General features: G+C 40.8%; 1 protein-coding gene across 15 annotated transcripts in view; it reads right to left on the bottom strand.

The window, feature by feature from the left end:
• Window positions 1–19,062, bottom strand: part of NUMB (NUMB endocytic adaptor protein) — a 202,294-nt gene that overhangs the window by 136,414 nt on the left and 46,818 nt on the right. For all 15 annotated transcript variants that reach the window (XM_032134911.2, XM_032134917.2, XM_032134912.2 and 12 more), the window contains exon 2: window positions 15,927–16,058. The gene's annotated coding sequence lies outside the window, so the exon portion shown is untranslated. The remainder of the gene's footprint in view (window positions 1–15,926; window positions 16,059–19,062) is intronic.

Here is a 19,062-nt window from a genome sequence, read left to right as displayed (position 1 = left end):
TTGCACATATCAATAGGATATATGCATAAGGATGTACACAGCAGTACTATTTGTGTTAGTTTTCAACACACCTTGGTATCAATTATTAGAGAAATATACAAGTAAAATGTGGAAATACATATACAATGGAACATTATACAACAGTCAGTTGTTGTAAACTAGATTTACAAATACAGTATGTGCTTCCATAATTCCTTTTTTTGATCAAAAAAGAATAAGATTCAGAGCATAATACCATTATACAGATTAAAAACACATACACACAAAACAATATAAAATATTTCAAAAATAAACACATACTTATATTAAGCATATTAAATACAGTTGGCCCTCCATATCCATGGGTTCAACCAACTGTGGACTGAAAATATGCCACAGCCAGGCACAGCAGCTCACGCCTATAATCCTGGCACTTTGGCAGGCTGAGGCGGGCAGATCACCTGAGGTCCGCAGTTAGAAACCAGCCTGACGAAAATGGAGAAACCTTGTCTCTTCTAAAATACAAAATTAGCCGGGTATGGTGGTGCATGCCTGTAATCTCTGCTACTTGGGAGGCTGAGGCAGGAGAATCGCTTGAACCCAGGACACAGAGGCTGCAGTGAGCCGAGATTGCACCACTGCACTCCAGCCTGGGCGACAAGAGCGAAACTATGTCTCCAAAAAAAAAAAAAAAAAAGAAAATATGCCAGAAAAAAAAGGCTTAGCCATATGCAGTGGCTCACATCTGTAATTCCAACAACTCCGGAGGCTAAACTAGGAGGACTGCTTGAGGCCAGGAGTTTGAGCTTACAGTGAACAATGACTACACCACTGCACTCCAGCATGGGCAACACAGCAAGAGCCTATCTCTAAAGAATAAATAAACAGGCCAGGCGCAGTGGCTCACACCTGTAATCCCAACACTTTGGGAGGCCAAGGCCAGTGGATCACTTGAGGCCAGGAGTTCAAGACCAGCCTAGCCAACATGGAGAAACCCCCATCTCTACAAAAATAAAAAAAATTAGCTGGATGTGGTGGCATCTGTAATCCCAGCTACTCGGCTGGAGGCTGAGGCAGGAGAATCGTTTGAACCCAGGAGATGGAGGTTGCAGTGAGCTGAGATCATGCCACTGCACTCCAGCCTGGGCGATGGAGTGAGACTCAAAAAGAAAAACAAAAACAAAAACAAGGCCGGGCGCGGTGGCTCACGCTTGTAATCCCAGCACTTTGGGAGGCCGAGGCGGGCGGATCACGAGGTCAGGAGATCGAGACCATGGTGAAATCCCGTCTCTACTAAAAGTACAAAAAATTAGCCGGGCGAGGTGGCGGGCGCCTGTAGTCCCAGCTACTTGGAGAGGCTGAGGCAGAAGAATGGCGTGAACCCGGGAGGCAGAGCTTGCAGTGAGCCGAGATTGAGCCACTGCACTCCAGCCTGGGTGAAAAAGCGAGACTCCATCTCAAAAAAAAAAAAAAAAAGTAAAAATATATAAATGAATAAGCAAGCAAGTGAGCTATCAAGTCATGAACAGAAGATATGAAAGAACTTTAAATGCACATTACTAAGTGAAAGAAGCCAATCTGAAAAGGCTACATATACTATATGTTTCCAACTATATGACCTTCTGGAAAAGGCAAAACTACAGAGACAGGAAACGGATCAGTGGTTACCAAAGGTTAGGTGAGAGGAAGGGATGGACAGTCAGAGCACAGAGAATCTTTGGGGTAGTAAAACTATTTTGCATGATACTACAATGGTGGATGCATGTCATTACATTTGCCAAAATCCTTGAAAGTACAACACCAAGAATAAACTCTAATGTAACCTAAGGACTTTGGGTGAAAATAATGTGTCAATGTGGGTTTATCGATTGTAACAAATTATGAAACATATAATTGGTCTTCTTCCCCTTTCCTGACATATACCTCATAAAACCATTGGCACCTCTGGAGTGATGAGTATCTTTTACATGCTAATGAGATGACAGTGGCTGGACGTCTCTAGATAGCTTCAAGGATAAAGGCTGGTCAACTCAAAGACCAAGGCATGATAAGAGGGTTGGGATTTCCAGCTCCAGCCCTCAACCTCCAGAGAGGGAAGAGGAGCTGAAGGGTAAGCTGATTACAAATGGCCAACGACTTAATCAATCATGCCTATGTAATGAGGCTTCCATAAAAACCCGAAAGGACAGGGTTTGGAGAGCTTCCGGACAGATGAACACATGGAGGTTCCTGGAGGGTGGCACACCTGAAGAAGGCATGGCATGCCCCTTTCCACATACCTTCCCCTATGCATCTCTTCCATCTGTCTCCTTTGTAATACCCTTTATAACCCAATAAATGTAAATGAAGTGTTTCCCTGAGTTCTGTGAGCCACTCTAGCAAATTAAGTGAACCAAAAGAGGGAGCTGTGGTAACCCTGATTAATGGCTAATCAGCCAGAAGCACAGGACACAACCTGGGGCTTGCAATTTAAGTAGGGGACTGAGCCCTCAACCTGTGGGATCTGATTCTATCTCCAAGTAAATAATGTCAGAATTGAGTTAAAATGTAGGATACCCAGCTGGTGTCTGCCAAAGAATTGACTGGTTGCTGATAGATAGAAATCCCCACACATTTTGGTGACCAGAGGTGCTGTATTATATTGAGTTTGTATTGGTTTGATTTTTCTTATATCTCCTGTGTACTACTCTGGTAAGGAATGTTGACAATAAGAAAGGCTGTGGGTTTGTGGGGGCAACAGGTATATGGAAACTCTCTGTATTTTTTTGCTCAATTTTGCTATAAACCTGAAACTGTTCTAAAAAAATTAAGTCTTACAAAAACTAACAACAACAACAAAAAAAAACGGGATGGTATTCATCAACCAATAATGACTAACTGGCTATAAACAAACAAAACAAAGAAGTACAGATCTGGAAGGTTCATGTCAAAGGCACCAGAGCACATCCATATGTACAACGGAAACCACTAACAAAATATGTAAGACTAAATTTTTTTTTTTCTTTGAAACGGAGTCTCGCTCTATCGCCCAGGCTGGAGTGCAGTGGCATGATCTCGACTCACTGCAAGCTCCGCCTCCCGGGTTCAAGTCATTCTCCTGCCTCAGCCTCCCAAGCAGCTGGGACCACAGGTGCCTGCCACCACACCCGGCTAATTTTCTGTATTTTTAGTAGAGATGGGGTTTCACTGTGCTAGCCAGGATGGTCTCGATCTCCTGACCTTGTGATCCGCCCACCTTGGCCTCCCAGAGTGCTGAGATTACAGGCGTGAGCCACCACGTCTGGCCTAAATTTGTTTTTGAGACAGGATCTCACTCTGTCACCCAGGCTGGAGAGCAGTGGGGTGCAATCAGAGCTCACTGCAGCCTCAAACTGCTGGGCTCAAGCAATCTTCCTGCCTCAGCCTTCGTGAGTAGCTAGGACCATGTGCACGCACCACCATGTCCAGCTAATTTTTTAGAATTATTTGTAATGACAAGGTCTCACTATGTTTGCCCAGGATGGAATCAAACTCCTGAGCTCAAGTGATTCCTCTGCCTCAGCCTCCCAAAGTGCTAGGATTACAGGAGTGAGCCACTGCACCCGGCTAAAAACTTTTTAATCATGGTGGGAAAAGACCTCATAATTCAAATCCAGTTTCTGCAGCTATTTTTCTTCAACAGATGAAGAAAAATACTACTAATCAACAATACCTCCTTGATTACAAATACATTTCTAGAGTAAATTAAATGACTGATTCCCTATCTGTTATATGGATCCTAAAACATAAAAATAATAACTAAAAATAGCAGGAGCAGATGCGTTTTACTGAGAGCCCATAAAGTATTGCACTGTACATATAATATCTAATCTTTCCAACAATCCTCAGAGATTACACACTACATTACTATCTCAGAGAGATTAACTGATTTGCCTAAGAACACACAACTATGTAGTGTAACTAGGAATCAAATATAATCTTCTACTATAAAGTCTGTGCTCTCTCACTCTACCCCAATGTCCATATACCAAACAATTATAATAATAATATCTTCCATTGTAGCACCTCCAATGTATTAGGCACTGTATTAGGTACTTTACATAAATTATCTCCTTCACACTTCATGACTGCCTTACAAGTCAGATATTATTAATTCCATTTTACAGATGAGGAAATAGAGGCTTATAAATTCAGCAACTTGCCCAAGGTCTCAAGATTCAAGCCAAGTTTCACTTTGCATTATCAAAAGCTCACTTTCACAAATAAATTTAAAATTATCTTTACTATTTTTAGTCCTTTTGTTCTCCACACTACCCAGTTAAGTGTTATTATGTAATAATAAAGCACCTATGTGCTGAACATCACATTGAAGTCAAACGAACACAATTTTGATATAAAATAAATGTAATCATATAACTGTGACAGATATTAACTGGTTACTCAAAAAGCCATTCCCAAATCCCTACTCCCTCCTTGCCTCTCAGTACAGAGGCCAAAAGACGAAAACAGCTGGAGGTGACCGTATGACCCAATTTTGGCCCTTGGAACATCAGAAGTGACTTGCTGGAATCACTAATAAGAAAGCTTTTCCTTGGCATAGTCTTTTTCCTTCTTCCTTGAATGTAGGTGGAAGGCTAGAGCTGCAGTAGCCATCTTAAGACCATGAAAGGCCAAGCAAATCACAAATTCATAGGCCCCAACAATGTTGAACCATTAAAGCAACATGAGCAACTGCCAACTTCAGATTTATGTAAGCTTTATAGTCAGGTTTTCAACTGCTTACAGCTTGATTCACCCATTATCACCATAACAGAAACTCTAACACAATTTTAACTGTAAGTAACTTCCTGGCTAATAATTAAAAACAAAGTCACATACTAGTCCTAAATTAGTCTGACAAAGTTACAATCTCCTGATGAGGACTACTCTGAGTATTTGCTCAGGGAACTGTGAGAAGACTGAGCTGAGGAAAGAATGAGAGACAGAAATACAGAATCAGGGAGCTCCCTGGGCTCTGAATTGCGCACATGGTAAGAGCCCAGACTCTCAAAATAATTACCAGAAGTATATCATCAGAAGGGACACATCCTTGAACAATAATACAAGCCTTCAAGAAATTGGCGGGGCATGGTGGCTCACGCCTGTAATCCCAGTACTTTGGGAGGCTGAGGCAGGCAAATTACTTGAGGCCAGGAGTTTGAGACCAACCTGGCCAACATGACAAAACCCTGTCTCTATTAAAAATACACACAAAAAAGAGGCCAGGCATGGTGGCTCATGCCTGTAATTCCAGGACTTTGGGAGGCCAAGGTGGGCGGATCACGAGGCCAGGAGTTTGAAATCAGCCTGGCCAATATGCTGAAACCTTATATCTACTAAAAATACAAAAATTAGCCAGGCATGGTGGCGCGGCCCTGTAGTCCCAGCTACTCAGGAGACTGAGGCAGAAGAATCACTTGAACCCCGGAGGCAGAGGTTGCAGTGAGCTGAGATCACCTGAGTGACAAAGCAAGACTCGGTCTGAAAAAAAAGATTAGCCAGGCATGGTGGCGCACGTCTGTCATCCCATCTACTTGGCAAGCTGAGACACAAGAATCGCTTGAGTCTGGGAGGCAGAGGTTGCAATGAGTTGAGATTGTGCCATTTAATCCAGTCTGGGTGACAAAGCAAGGCTATGTCTCAAAAAACAAAAAAAGGTAAAAAAAAAAAAACAACATGCTTCAAAACAAAAGCCCTGGAACGTCAAGACTCTTGTCGAAAAAAATTCATAGTTAAGGTATGATCAGGGTCTTGGGGTTACAGGAAAAAATAGTTTGCATTTAATAATAAATGTTTATAAAGTATAATATCCTTTTTCTTAGAAGATGCATGCTCAAGTATTTAGAGGTAAATTATCATGATGTCTACAACTTACTTTCAAGTGGTTTATATAAAAGAGGATACATACATATTAGAATACACATATAAAGCATGGCAAAATGTGAAAAAATATTGAAGTATCAGTGGGGGATATATAGCTGTTCAACATATGACTTACAACATTCTTGTACATTTGAAATATTTCATAATAAAAAGTTGGTGTTAATGTTAATTTCCTGGTTTTGGTAATTGTACTACAGCTACGTAACTTGGTAAAGGGCACACAGGACTTCATTTTCCTATTTTTATACCTTTCTGTGAATCTAAAATTATTTCTTTTCTTTTTTTTTCCTTTATTTATTTATTTTTTTTTGGAGACGGAGTCTTGCTCTGTCACCAAGGCTGGAGTGCAATGGTGTGATCTTAGCTCACTGCAACCTCCGCCTCCCGGGTTCAAGCAATTCTTATGCCTCAGCCTCCCGAGTAGCTGGGATTACAGGCATGTGCCACCGTGCCCAGCTAATTTTTATATTTTTAGTAGAGACAGGGGTTCACCATGTTGGCCAGGCTGGTCTCGAACTCCTGACCTTGCGACCTGCCCACCTCCGCCTCTCAAAGTGCTGGAATTACAGGAGTGAGAAAATTATTTCCAAACAAAAAGTTAAAAATGCTGGGAAGATTTCTTGCTTGGTAAGATGAAGTAAATATATCTCCCTTTATCTTCCAGTTAACTAAACTACAACACTGGGACGGAATGCATGAACAGCTATTTGAAGACATTGTAAAGTAAATATCACAGGTGGATCCAGGGAAATCACCAGAATTCCAACTATCCCCAAACTAGCTGTGAGTTTCTTTTTTTTCCCTGTAGTATCCACCAGCCTGAACTCAACACAACCTAAAACCCAGAAGTGAGCACAATGGTGCAGGCAGAGAGAGAAACAGAACCCTCTAGTTCTGGCTCAAGGCCAGTAAAGGGAACTCCTACAGCTAAGAGAAGATGAGGGAAATCCTTTAGGTATTTTTTTCTTTTTTTTTTTTTTTTTTTTTTGACAGGGTCTCACTCTGTTGCCCAGGTTAGAATGCAGTGGCACAATCACAGCTCGCCACAACCTCAAACTCCTGGGCTCAAGTTATCCTCCCGCCTCGTCCCTATAAAGTGCTAGGATTACAGGTATGAGCCACTGTGCTCAGCAGCTTGGGAAAACTCCACACTGTCATGCATCAGTCCCCAGGTCATACATGGTGGGGGCAGCAGCAACAGCACAAGAATCTGGGAATGGAAAGCCTCCAGGAAACAAAACTTTTGAAGGAAGGGAACCTTTCTCTCCATCCAGCGGAGCCTTGCCTCCAAGTGGGCAGGACAAATTCCGTTGTTTTGGGTTTTTTTCCTTCTCTCTCTATCCGCAGGAAAGTGACCCCATAATGTTGTTTATGAACTGCTGGGCTCATCCTCAACCTGTGTAGGTATGTATCTGATACTAATTGGCATAATAAAAACTTTGATAACTGAGACAATGAGTAGACCTACACCCAGATCCCAGACTGACCACTGGGTGGAACACTTGTGGGACAGATCTGAATAACACTGCCACAGCTCAGAAAACTGAATTTATATGGAACCACAACCCACAGAAGATTAAAACAAAAATACCAATATTCTCCACAGAATATTAACATATTTTTGTTTTATTTTTATTTTTTTATTATACTTTAAGTTCTAGGGTACATGTGCACAACGTGCAGGTTTGTTACATATATATACATGTGCCATGTTGGTGTGCTGCACCCATTAACTCATCATTTACATTAGGTATATCTCCTAATGCTATCCCTTCCCCCTCCCCTCACCCCACGACAGGCCCCGGTGTGTGATGTTCCCCTTCCTGTGTCCAAGTGTTCTCATTGTTCAATTCCCACCTATCAGTGAGAACATGCAGTGTTTGGTTTTCTGTCCTTGTGATAGTTTGCTGAGAACGATGGTTTCCAGCTTCATCCATGTCCCTACAAAGGACATGAACTCATCCTTTTTTATGGCTGCATAGTATTCCATGGGGTATATGTGCCACATTTTCTTAATCCAGTCTATCATTGATGGCTTGGTAGTGTGCACCTGTAGTTCCAGCTGCTTGAGAGGCTGAGATGGGAGGATCACTTGAGCAAGGGAGGTGGAGGCTGCAGTGAGCCATGCTCACTAGTGCCACTGCACTGTAGCCTAGGCAACAGAGTGAGATCCCTTCTCAAAAAAATATACAAATGAAAAGAGAGAATAATTGCTTAGTCTCTTTTTTAATATACAAAGTTTCCTTTAAAAGGGAAAATAAATAGTTATAATTTAGTTTCTCCATTGTATTCTGCAGGTATATATACAAGGGAATTTAGAAATAATGTGTTAGGCGGTGGCTCATGCCTGTTATCCCAGCACTTTGGGAAGCCGAGGTGGGCAGATCACAAGGTCAGGAGATCAAGACCAACCTGGCTAACATGGTGAAACCCCATCTCTACTAAAAATCCAAAAACTTAGCTGGGCATGGTGGCGGGTGCCTGTAGTCCCAGCTGCTTGGGAGGCTGAGGCAGGAGAATGGCGTGAACCCAGGAGGCGGAGCTTGCAGTGAGCTGTGATTGCGCCACTGCACTCCAGCCTGGGCAACAACAAGACTCCATCTCAAAAAAAAAAAAAAAGAATTAATGTGTTAGGATAAAACAATTAAATTTGAACTTTTAAACTGGGATTAACTTAAAGTTGAAATAGCTGTCTTCAACTTTAAACACACAGTTGTGATACTATCAATTACTGCCTGCCTCGAAGTTTCTTACTTATACACGACAACGCCATACTATAAAACAAGCAAGTAAGGTAACTATAAAAACCAATCCTCCCCAGGCACGGTGGCTCATGCCTGTAATCCCAGCACTTTGGGAAGCTGAAGCGGGTAGATCACTTGAGATCAGGAATTCGAGACCAGCCTGGCCAACATGATGAAACCTTGTCTCTACTAAAAATAGCAAAAATTAGCCAAGTGTGGTGGCGTGTGCCTGTAGCCCCAGCTACTGAGGAGGCTGAGGTAGGAAAATCACTTGAACCTGGAGGGCGAAGGCTGCAGTGAGCCAAGATCATGCCATTGCACTCCACCCTGGGCCACAGAGCAAGACTCTGTATCAAAAAACAAAACAAACAAACAAAAAGCCAATCTTCCCTTCTACCCAGAAGTCCAATTTAACATCTATCCCTTGGGCTAAAATATATAGATGATTACGCCAAGTAAAAGATAAGCAAATCAGTACTATGGGCAGTAGTAACAGCACACAGTCTTTGGACAATCCTCGATTTAAATTTTCATTCTGTCCTTCAAAGTCATTTAACTAATCTAGACTTCCGTTTCCTCATTTATAAAACCATCTACCTCATAATGATTAAACAATAAAGTATATAAATGGTTTAACATAGCACCTGGTACAAAATAAATGCACAGTAAATGGCAGTTGGCATGTCCATTAAGGAAACCCAATGTTACCACTGCCAGAACCACTTAGAAAAAGTTTTTTTTCAGCAACCCTTGTCTGTTCTACATGGAATTTCTGACATCATTTATTCTGTTTACTAATAAAAATCCTAAACTCCCAAATAGCTCAACACCAACAGTCTTTTTCCTCCGTGCCTGGCATCAAACTATCAGCAGGCTTTAAAAGAGTCTAATGAAGAAACAACTCCAATAGTATTTCTAATAGTGCAGAAGTCTCAACATATCACCTGACTGGATAGTAGCCATATCTCTTTATGATACGCTAATTACTTCCCTACTCCAAATTTTAAACACTTTTGTTAAACACTTCACTCACAGAAGGTACTATGCCTTTTAATAATTAGGACTAGAGGGTACAGGAGGGTTAGGAGTAATAAAAAAAAAAGCCATGTAACTTCTGTATTAACAAAAACCTGATAGTAGCTATTATCCTTTCAAAACAAATCATTGCCTTTTTAAAAAACAAGGCAGAAACACACTCTACTTTATGGAATGAAGTGTTGCCAATAGAAAAAAAATAAAAATTAAAAAAATTATAATCTCATACTAGGTATTGTGGCATTACATTTAAAAAAAAAAAATAGTAAGGTGGTCAAATGTAGCAGCTCACACCTGTAATCCCAGCACGTTTTGAGAGGCCAAGGCAGAAGGATCACTTGAAGCCAGGAGTTTGACCCAAACTGCTTAAATGTATTCTTTTTTTTTTCACTGTCTTTTTTCTCTTTCTTCCTATAATTAGTTATTACAAGCTCCATCTCTCTTAATTAATTCTAAATTCTTTTTTTTTTTTTTTTAGGGAGAGTCTCACTCTGTCACAAGGCTGGAGTGCAGTGGCATGATCTCGGCTCACTGCAACCTGTGCCTCCCAGGTTCAAGAGATTCTCCTGCCTCAGCCTCCTGAGTAGCTGGGACTACAGGCACACACCACCATGCCCAGCTAATTTTTGTATTAGCAACATAATGAGACCCCATCTCTACAAAAAAATTTTTAAATTAATTGGGCATGGTGGTGTACACCTGTAGCCCTAGCCGCTAGGGAGGCTGAGGTAAGAGGATTGCTTGAACCCAGGAGTTTGAGGCTGCAGTGAGCTATCATTGTGCCTAGTATACTCCAGCTTAAGCGACAGAGCAAGACCCTGTCTCTAAAAATAATAATAATTAGGCTGGGCGACGTAGCTCACACCTGTAATCCCAGCACTTTGGGAGGCTGAGGCAGGCAGATCACTGAAGGTCAGGAGTTCAAGTCCAGCCTTGCCAACATGGTGAAACCCCATCTCTACTAAAAATGCAAAAATTAGCTGGGTGTAGTGGTGCATCCCTGTAATCTCAGCTACTTGGAAAGCTAAGACACGAGGATCACTTGGACCTGGGAGGTGGAAGGTGCACTGAGCCAAGATCACGCCACTGCCCTCCAGCCTAGGAGAAAGAGCAAGACCTTGTCTCAAAAAAATACATAAGTAAATAAAATAAATAAATAATAATAACGGGTATAGAGTTTCAGTTTTGCAAGATCAAAGGAGTTCTGAATATTGGCTGCAGAGCAATGTGAATGTACTTAACATTTAAAGATGGTTAGCATGGTAAATTTTTATGATATGCTAATTACTTCCCTACTCCAAATTTTAAACACTTCATTCACAGAAGGTACTATACCTTTTAATAATCAGGACTAGAGGGTACAGGAGGGTTAGGAGTAATAAAAAAAAAAAGCCATGTAACTTCTATATGAACAAAAACCTGTAAAATCATGAACTGAATGCCGTTTTTCAAATAAGAATCATTGTAATTTTAGAACTAGGAATCTCATTTTAAAATATGGTAAGTAGGAGAACACTAATCTCTAAGCAATATAATTTACTTCTTCCAGAATTACTAAAAATCCTTTTTGCATTTTTAAATAATTTGTACAGGCCCTGCACAGTGGTGCACACCTATAGTCCCAGCTATGCAAGGATACAAGTACGCTACGATCACGCCTATGTATAGCCATGGCACTCCAGCCTTGGCAATATATAGTAAGACCTATGGCTAAAAAAATAAATAAAAATAAAATTAACTTTACATAGTCATGTATCTTTACACAAGAACTTTATCATTTACTTCCTTCCAAGGATTACATAAAGTACCAAAACAAACACTACCATATTTGTAGTTTCTTTAGAGTGTTTAGGAACTTCTGTTGTTATTTGTTTCAGAGAACAGTATTTCACTATTTGAGAGATTTTCATCCCCTCAGGCACAGGCGTACAGAAGATAATATATTCAATAGATTTGTATCAGGTATCAGCAATTAACCCACTCTGACTTCTTAAAAGCAAAAGTGAGCTAAAAACAGATGTTTAAAACAAAAAGTCAACTTAAATGCTTAAAGGCTTTCTGTATGTTTGCACATATATGCATATATTCGTTATTTAAGATACAGTATTTTACATTACCTATAATCATTATTCCTAATCTGTCTATTGTAAAACACCTTATCTTGGTTTTATTTATTTATTTTTCAGCTTTTTTGAGACAGAGTCTCTCTCTGTCACCCAGGCTGGAGTGCAGTAGCACAGATCTCAGCTCACTGTAACCTCCACCTCCTGGCTCAAGCGATTCTCCCACTGTTTTTTTTAATTATACTTTAAGTTCTAGGGTACATGTGCACAACGTGCAGGTTTGTTACATATGTATACATGTGCCATGTTGGCGTGCTGCACCCATTAACTCATCATTTACATTAGGTATATCTCCTAAAGCTATCCCCGCCCCCCCACCCCACGACAGGCCCCGGTGTGTGATGTTCCCCTTCCTGTGTCCAAGTGTTCTTCATTGTTCAATTCCCACCTATAAGTGAGAACATGCAGTGTTTGGTTTTCTGTCCTTGAGATAGTTTGCTGAGAATGATGGTTTCCAGCTTCATCCATGTCCCTATAAAGGACATGAACTCATCCTTTTTTATGGCTGCATAGTATTCCATGGTGTATATGTGCCACATTTTCTTAAACCAGTCTATCATTGATGGACATTTGGGTTGGTTCCAAGTCTTTGCTATTGTGAATAGTGCCACAATAAACATACACGTACATGTGTCTTTATAGTAGCATGATTTATGATCTTTTGGGTATATACCCAGTAATGGGATGGCTGGGTCAAATGGTATTTCTAGTTCTGGATCCTTGAGGAATTGCCACACTGTCTTCCACGATGGTTGAACTAGTTTACAGTCCCACTGTAAAAGTGTTCCTATTTCTCCACATCCTCTCCAGCACCTGTTGTTTCCTGACTTTTTAATGATTGCCATTCTAACTGGTGTGAGACGGTATCTCATTGTGGTTTTGATTTGCATTTCTCTGATGGCCAGTGATGATGAGCATTTTCTCATGTGTCTGTTGGCTGCATAAATGTCTTCTTGTGAGAAGTGTCTGCTCATATCCTTCGCCCACTTTTTGATGGGGTTGTTTGATTCTCCCACTTTAGCATTCAGAGTAGCTGGGGTTACAGGTGTGCACCACCACGCCCAGCTAATTTTTTGTATTTTTAGTAGAGATGGGGTTTCACTATTTTGGCCAGGCTGGCCTCCAACTCCCGGCCTCAAGTAATCCACCCACCTGGGCCTCCCAAGGTGCTGGGATGACAGGAGTGAGCCACCATGCCAGGCCTCATCTTGTTTTTAAATGCAAAAAAAAAAAAAAACCTCACTCCTGTCATCCCAGCCCTTTGGGAGGCCGAGATGAGCAGACGGCTTGAGCTCATGAGTTTGAGACAAGCCTGGGCAATACCGCAAAACCCCATTTCTACAAAAAATACAAAAATTAGCCAGGCACAGTAGCATGCATCTGTAGTCCCAGTTACTCTGGAGACTGAGATGAGAAGATCACTTGAGCCCGGGAGGTGGAGGTTGTAGTGCTAACTGCACTCCTCCCTGGGCAACAGAGCAAGACCCTGTCTCAAAACAAAACAAAAACAAAAACAGCTTTCTCAATTACTGTAACTTTTGAACTAAATTATATTGTTTCACAAAAATCAGTCAATTCTGATCATTCACAGTTGAGAATTAACAAACTTCTGATATTGCCTCTATTGACACACTAGGTGATTCAGTTATTTTCCATTATAGAATTTTACCTGCCAAGTACTAGGGAAATAGTGCTGAACCGACTCTGTTAAATTAAATTCATTATGATGTAAATCACTTTGGAATGAGAAAGTATCCAGATAGCAAGAAAATCTTCTGGGTCTTCTGCTTCCTAAAGCCTACTGTCCATTCCTATAGCGAACAGACCACAGTCACATGTAATGTTTACAGAATTCTCTAAAAATATTTTCCATCACATCCAGAATTTGAGTATTAGCTATATTCAAACCTGCCACAGGCAGCTTACATAACTGGTAGCAGTCAATAAGGCAACCAAATACTCTGTAACTTTGCAGTTTTCTCATCCCATTGAAAAAACTTGGCCGGGCGTGGTGGCTCACGCCTGTAATCCCAGCACTTTGGGAGGCCGAGGCGGGCGGATCACAAGGTCAGGAGATTGAGACCATCCTGACCAACATGGTAAAACCCCGTCTCTACTAAAAATACAAAAATTAGCTGGGCACGGTGGCTCATGCCTGTAGTCCCAGCTACTCGGGAGGCTGAGGCAGAAGAATGGCATGAATCTGGGAGGCGGAACTTGCAGTGAGCCGAGATCGCACCACTGCACTCCAGCCTGGGCGACAGAGCAAGACTCCGTCTCAAAAAAAAAAAAAAAAAGAAAAGAAAAAACCTAAGATATTTACCAGAAATTTAGCAGGTAAGACTGTACAATCCTGAAAAAGGCTTCCCTTAAAGAAACAGACAGACAAAACAAATTTGGAGGTACATAATGATTATATTGGCACTCGGTCCTCAAATTTATATTGGAAATCAATTTCCCAAATAATTCTCAAATTATTCAAACAAACAAGAAAAAAAAAGACCCAAGTAGGCTTTGAACTAACATGTTCTTAAAAACAACAACAACAAAACTCCAAACTACAAATCTTATTTTGCATCTTGTTTATAAACTTTTGTCTCTACTTTTGATTGTAGCAGTATACTGTTTTGTTGACACAAAAGAAAATTCCAGGCCGGACGCGGTGGCTCACGCCTGTAATCACAGCACTTTGGGAAGCCGAGGAGGGTGGATCACCTGAGGTCAGGAGTTCAAGACCAGCCTGAACAACATGGTGAAACCCCATCTCTACTAAAAATACAAAATTAGCCAGGTGTGGTGGTGCATGCCTGGAATCCCAGCTACTCGGGAGGCTGAAGCAGGAGAATCACTTCAACCCAGGAGGCAGAGGTTGCAGTGAGCGGAGATTGTGTCATTGCATTCCAGCCTGGGCAACAAGAGCAAAACTCCTTCTCAAAAAAAAAAGAAAAGAAAATTCCAAATCTATTTCACTTTTTTTCTGTTTAGACATCTTATTTTCAATATCATGCTCTACTACACAAGAACACATCAAATTCTTTGAGAGTTTGTTCAAGATTCTGCACTCTCGTTCAACCTTCGGTGTCTCCCACTTCGATGAAGGACACGAGTTTTTATTTTATAATGGGTTTTTCCGTTTTTTCGACCTCTCCCAAAGTGCTGGGATTACAAGCGTGAGCCACCGCGCCCGGCCCACATCAAATTCTTACTGAACTCATACACCATAATATCCTGCAAATATTCCTCTTTTTCATATATTACATGTTATTTATATTCTTTATCTCAAAAGTAATACAAATTGTGGCAGATATTTTCCAAAGATGCCTACAACGTTAGATTCCATCCCATATGCTCTTCTTACAATGTGATGTTGACCCTTTCAAGTGGTGGGATCTATGTCCACAGCTTCCTTGAAACTTGGGAGGACCTTTACAACTATATCAACCAATAGGACAGAGCAAAGTAACACTATGTGACTTCCAAAACCAAGTCAAATATGCCATGCACCTTTGCCTTCCTCTCTTGGGATGCTCTCTCTCTCGGAACCCAGGCACCATGCTGTGAAGAAGCCAAGCAGCCACAAGGAGAAGTCACATGAAGGTGTTCTTGCCAACAGCCCAGGCTGAGGTCCCAGCCAACAGCCAGCTTTAACCACCAGATATGTGAGTGAGCAAGCCTGCCTTCAAAGGATCCCAGTTCCCAGCCACTGAGCCACTCCAACCCTTCCAGCCACCCCACCTCATGCTGTATGTTAACAGAGACAAGCATCCCTACCAATCAAGCCTTGCTCAAATTGCAAATATATGAACAAAATAAATGACGGTTGTTTTAAGCCACTAAGTTTGAGGTACTTTGTTACACAGTAATAGATAACTGCAACACAAGCTCATAATTACAATCTGGAAAACAGACAAAAAGAAAAACAATTTTAATTATTCTAAGTTTTACCATTATAAAACATTTTGACACACATTTTACAATTAAGGAAATGTTTCACCCTACTCACCTAAGATTCCAAGTGATTTTACCAGGACAAAGGGTTGTATTTGTAAAGACAATAAAATGTTTGCATCTTAACTACAAACCGGAAGAAAGACTGTTAGCTTTCAATCCACTTTGCTTATCCTTAAGTATCTCTTTCACTTACCTGTCCTAAGTGAGGTGTCTGAGGATTGCTGGCCCACCAATATTCCAGTCTATGGATATAAATCAAGATCTTGAATTGTAACAGCAGCTGCACTGGCACTCTTCCCCGGAAGAAGTTGCTTAAGCCTCAAATCTGAAATTTTCAAGGAAAGAAAATCCTAAATATACATACCTCCTTTCAATCACTTAAAATTTCACTTCTATAGTTGAGTAAGGACTGATGGAGCTGGTTACGATACACAGAAATGAATGCACAGGTTTCACTAAAAATAGAGTTGGCCTGGGCAATTCTTGAAACAGGGCAAAAATAATAACAATTTTAAAAACTGAGGTGGATAATATGGGTTCAAGTTCCAGCCTTACATTCTTAAGAGCTATACGATCTCAGTTAAGTCACAAATTCTCTGTGCATAAGTCTGATCATGTGATGAAGATTGAGGGAACCAGATCAAAATTTTGGGCTAGGAGTCAGAAGACCTGGGTTCCAAACTCAGCGATCATTCTCCCTTGCTGTAAGAACTTTGATACGTCTCTATGGGCTAGATTTTATCATCTCTAAAAGGGGAAGGTTGAATTAAACAGTGGTTCAAATCTAATTCTTGAACAGATGCCAGCCATGACTAAAACTATGTATAAAGTTACCAATTATGCTTACTATGAAACTGTCCTTCCTACATTTTTGGTGTCAAAATGGCTTCTTTTATGAGATTATGTAAAAGTAGCAGTAGATGGTAGCAGTTGTTGTTTAAGTTCTCCATTGCCAAAATAAAGAGCTATAATTCTATGTAAGCAATCTATAAATTCTTTTTAGAAATTCTAGTGTCTGTACGATTTACATGAACTCTAAAATTCCTTATACTTCTAACATCCTACATACTCACTATTCAACTAATATTTATTAGGTATCCAATATGTAACAAGTAGTCTACTTGTTGCTGGGCTACCCAAAACATAAGATTAGTCACTCCTCTGAAAAGCTCCCAATTTTAATAGGGAAATAGACACATATATCTCAAATACAACATAAATGGGTTAAGTCTTCTAATATAGGTTATGAATCTTATAATATATGGGAGGAAGAATGATAGAATGGATTTTTTGTATTTCGGAGACTGGGTCTCGCTCTGTCTGCCAGCCTGGAGTGCAGTGGCGTGATCTCGGCTCACTGCAGCCTCAACCTGCCAGGCTCAAGCGATCCTCTCACCTCCGCCTCCTGAGTAGCTGGGACTACAGGCATGTGCCACCATGACCGGCTAATTTTTTGGTGGAGGTAGAGGGTGGGGGTGGGGGTGGGTACAGATGAGGTCTCACTATGTTGTGCAGGCTGAATGAATTGAGCTTTACAACTTAGTAAGCTTTTAAAGTGAGTTTTGTAGTTGTAGGATGAGTTAATTATAGCCTCTTTAAACCTCAGTTTATCTGCAAAACAATAATGATTACAGATACCACAGAATTGTGGTAAACAGATAAGATGCTATAAGAGGCCAATCCAAAAGGTGAAAATGTTCAGCTCACACACCTTCCAGGAGACGAAAAAAAAATCATTTTAATAATGACATGGTACAAAAAGTTATTTACAAAATTGTAAATATGTATTTGTTTAAAACACTGTAAAACTCAGTAGTGCTTTTCTTCACTAGCTTCTAAGCAGCTGAAGGTCATAACTAAGTTTACTCCACTTTATATTCCTAGCATCTAGTACAATGCCTAATAAATAGCAGGTATCAATAAAGTTTATTAGAAAAAAAACTGAATAAATTGGTAAATGGCTAATCTATTTTTACAGAAATTAAAGTTGTAGTAGCTAGAAGTAAAAATTCTTAGAACTTTAATCCAAAACTAATTTTAAATGTGTATTTTGTGCCCACATCTGTCACATTGCAATCTGAATATACTTGCATGTTTTAGAAGCAAAATAAATTCACCAAACAATGCAACAGAATAGTGCTGTTCCTGAATAAGAAGACAAGCAGCAGTTAATTTTTTTTTTTTTTTTTTTTTATTTTAGAGACAGGGTCTTGATCTACTGCCCAGGCTAGAGTGCAGTGGTACAATCATGCCTCACTGCAGCCTCAAACTCCTGGGCTCAAGTGATCCTCCCACCTCAGCCTCCCAAGTAGCTAGGACTACAAGTGCATGCCACCATGCCCAGCTAATTTTTAAAAAATTTTTTTGTAAAGACAGTCTCACACAGGCTGAAAAAACTCCTGGGCTTAAGTAATCCTCCCACCTTGGCCTCTCAAACTGCTGTTTACAGGCATACACCACCATGCCCAGCTGGGCAGCTAACATTTAATGGGGACTGATTATTTGCCAAAAGCTCTTCTAAGCACCTCCTATGGATTATCCCATTTAATCCTCAATAACTCTCATGAAATTGACTATTTTTTTAAGAGATGAGGGGTCTTGGCTGGGCACGGTGGCTCACACTTGTAATCCCAGCACTTTGGGAGGCTGAGGCAGGCGGATCACATGAGGTCGGGAGTTTGAAACCAGCCTGACCAACATAGAGAAACCCTGTCCCTACTAAAAATACAAAATTAACTGGGCATGGTGGCACATGCCTGTAATCCCAGCTACTCGGGAGGCTGAGGCAGGAGAATGGCTTGAACCCGGGGAGGTGGAGGTTGCAGTGAGCTGAGATCACACCATTGCACTCCAGCCTGGGCAACAAGAGCGAAACTCCGTCTCACAAGAAGAAAAAAAAATAAGAGAGAGATGGGGGGTCTTGCTCTGTTGCCTGGAGAGCTGTGATGATCACAGCTCACTGCAGCCTGAACCTCCCAAGCTCAAGTGATCCTTCTGCCTCTCAGCCTTTCAAGTAGCTGGGACTACAGACATGTGCCACCATGTCTGGCCAATTCTTCTTATTTTTTGTATAAGCAAGGTCTTGTCATGTTGCCCACATTGGTTTCAAACTCCAGGCCTCAAGTGTCTTCCCACCTTGGCATTACAGGCATGAGCCACTGTGCCCAGCCAAAAGCAACTGTTAAATATTCTCATTTTATAACTAGGAAAACTGAGGCACAAATAATTTCCAAGATCACAAAAATATGAAATAGTGGGTATAGGGTTTTTAAAAGAGTAGTAAAATAAAACAGGTTGTCTGACTCCAGAGCCTATTTTTTATTTTTTAT

Source organism: Hylobates moloch, unplaced genomic scaffold (genome assembly GCF_009828535.3).
Source record: "Hylobates moloch isolate HMO894 unplaced genomic scaffold, HMol_V3 SCAFFOLD_16, whole genome shotgun sequence".
NCBI lineage: Eukaryota > Metazoa > Chordata > Mammalia > Primates > Hylobatidae > Hylobates > Hylobates moloch.
This window is presented reverse-complemented; position numbering and strand designations above follow the sequence as displayed.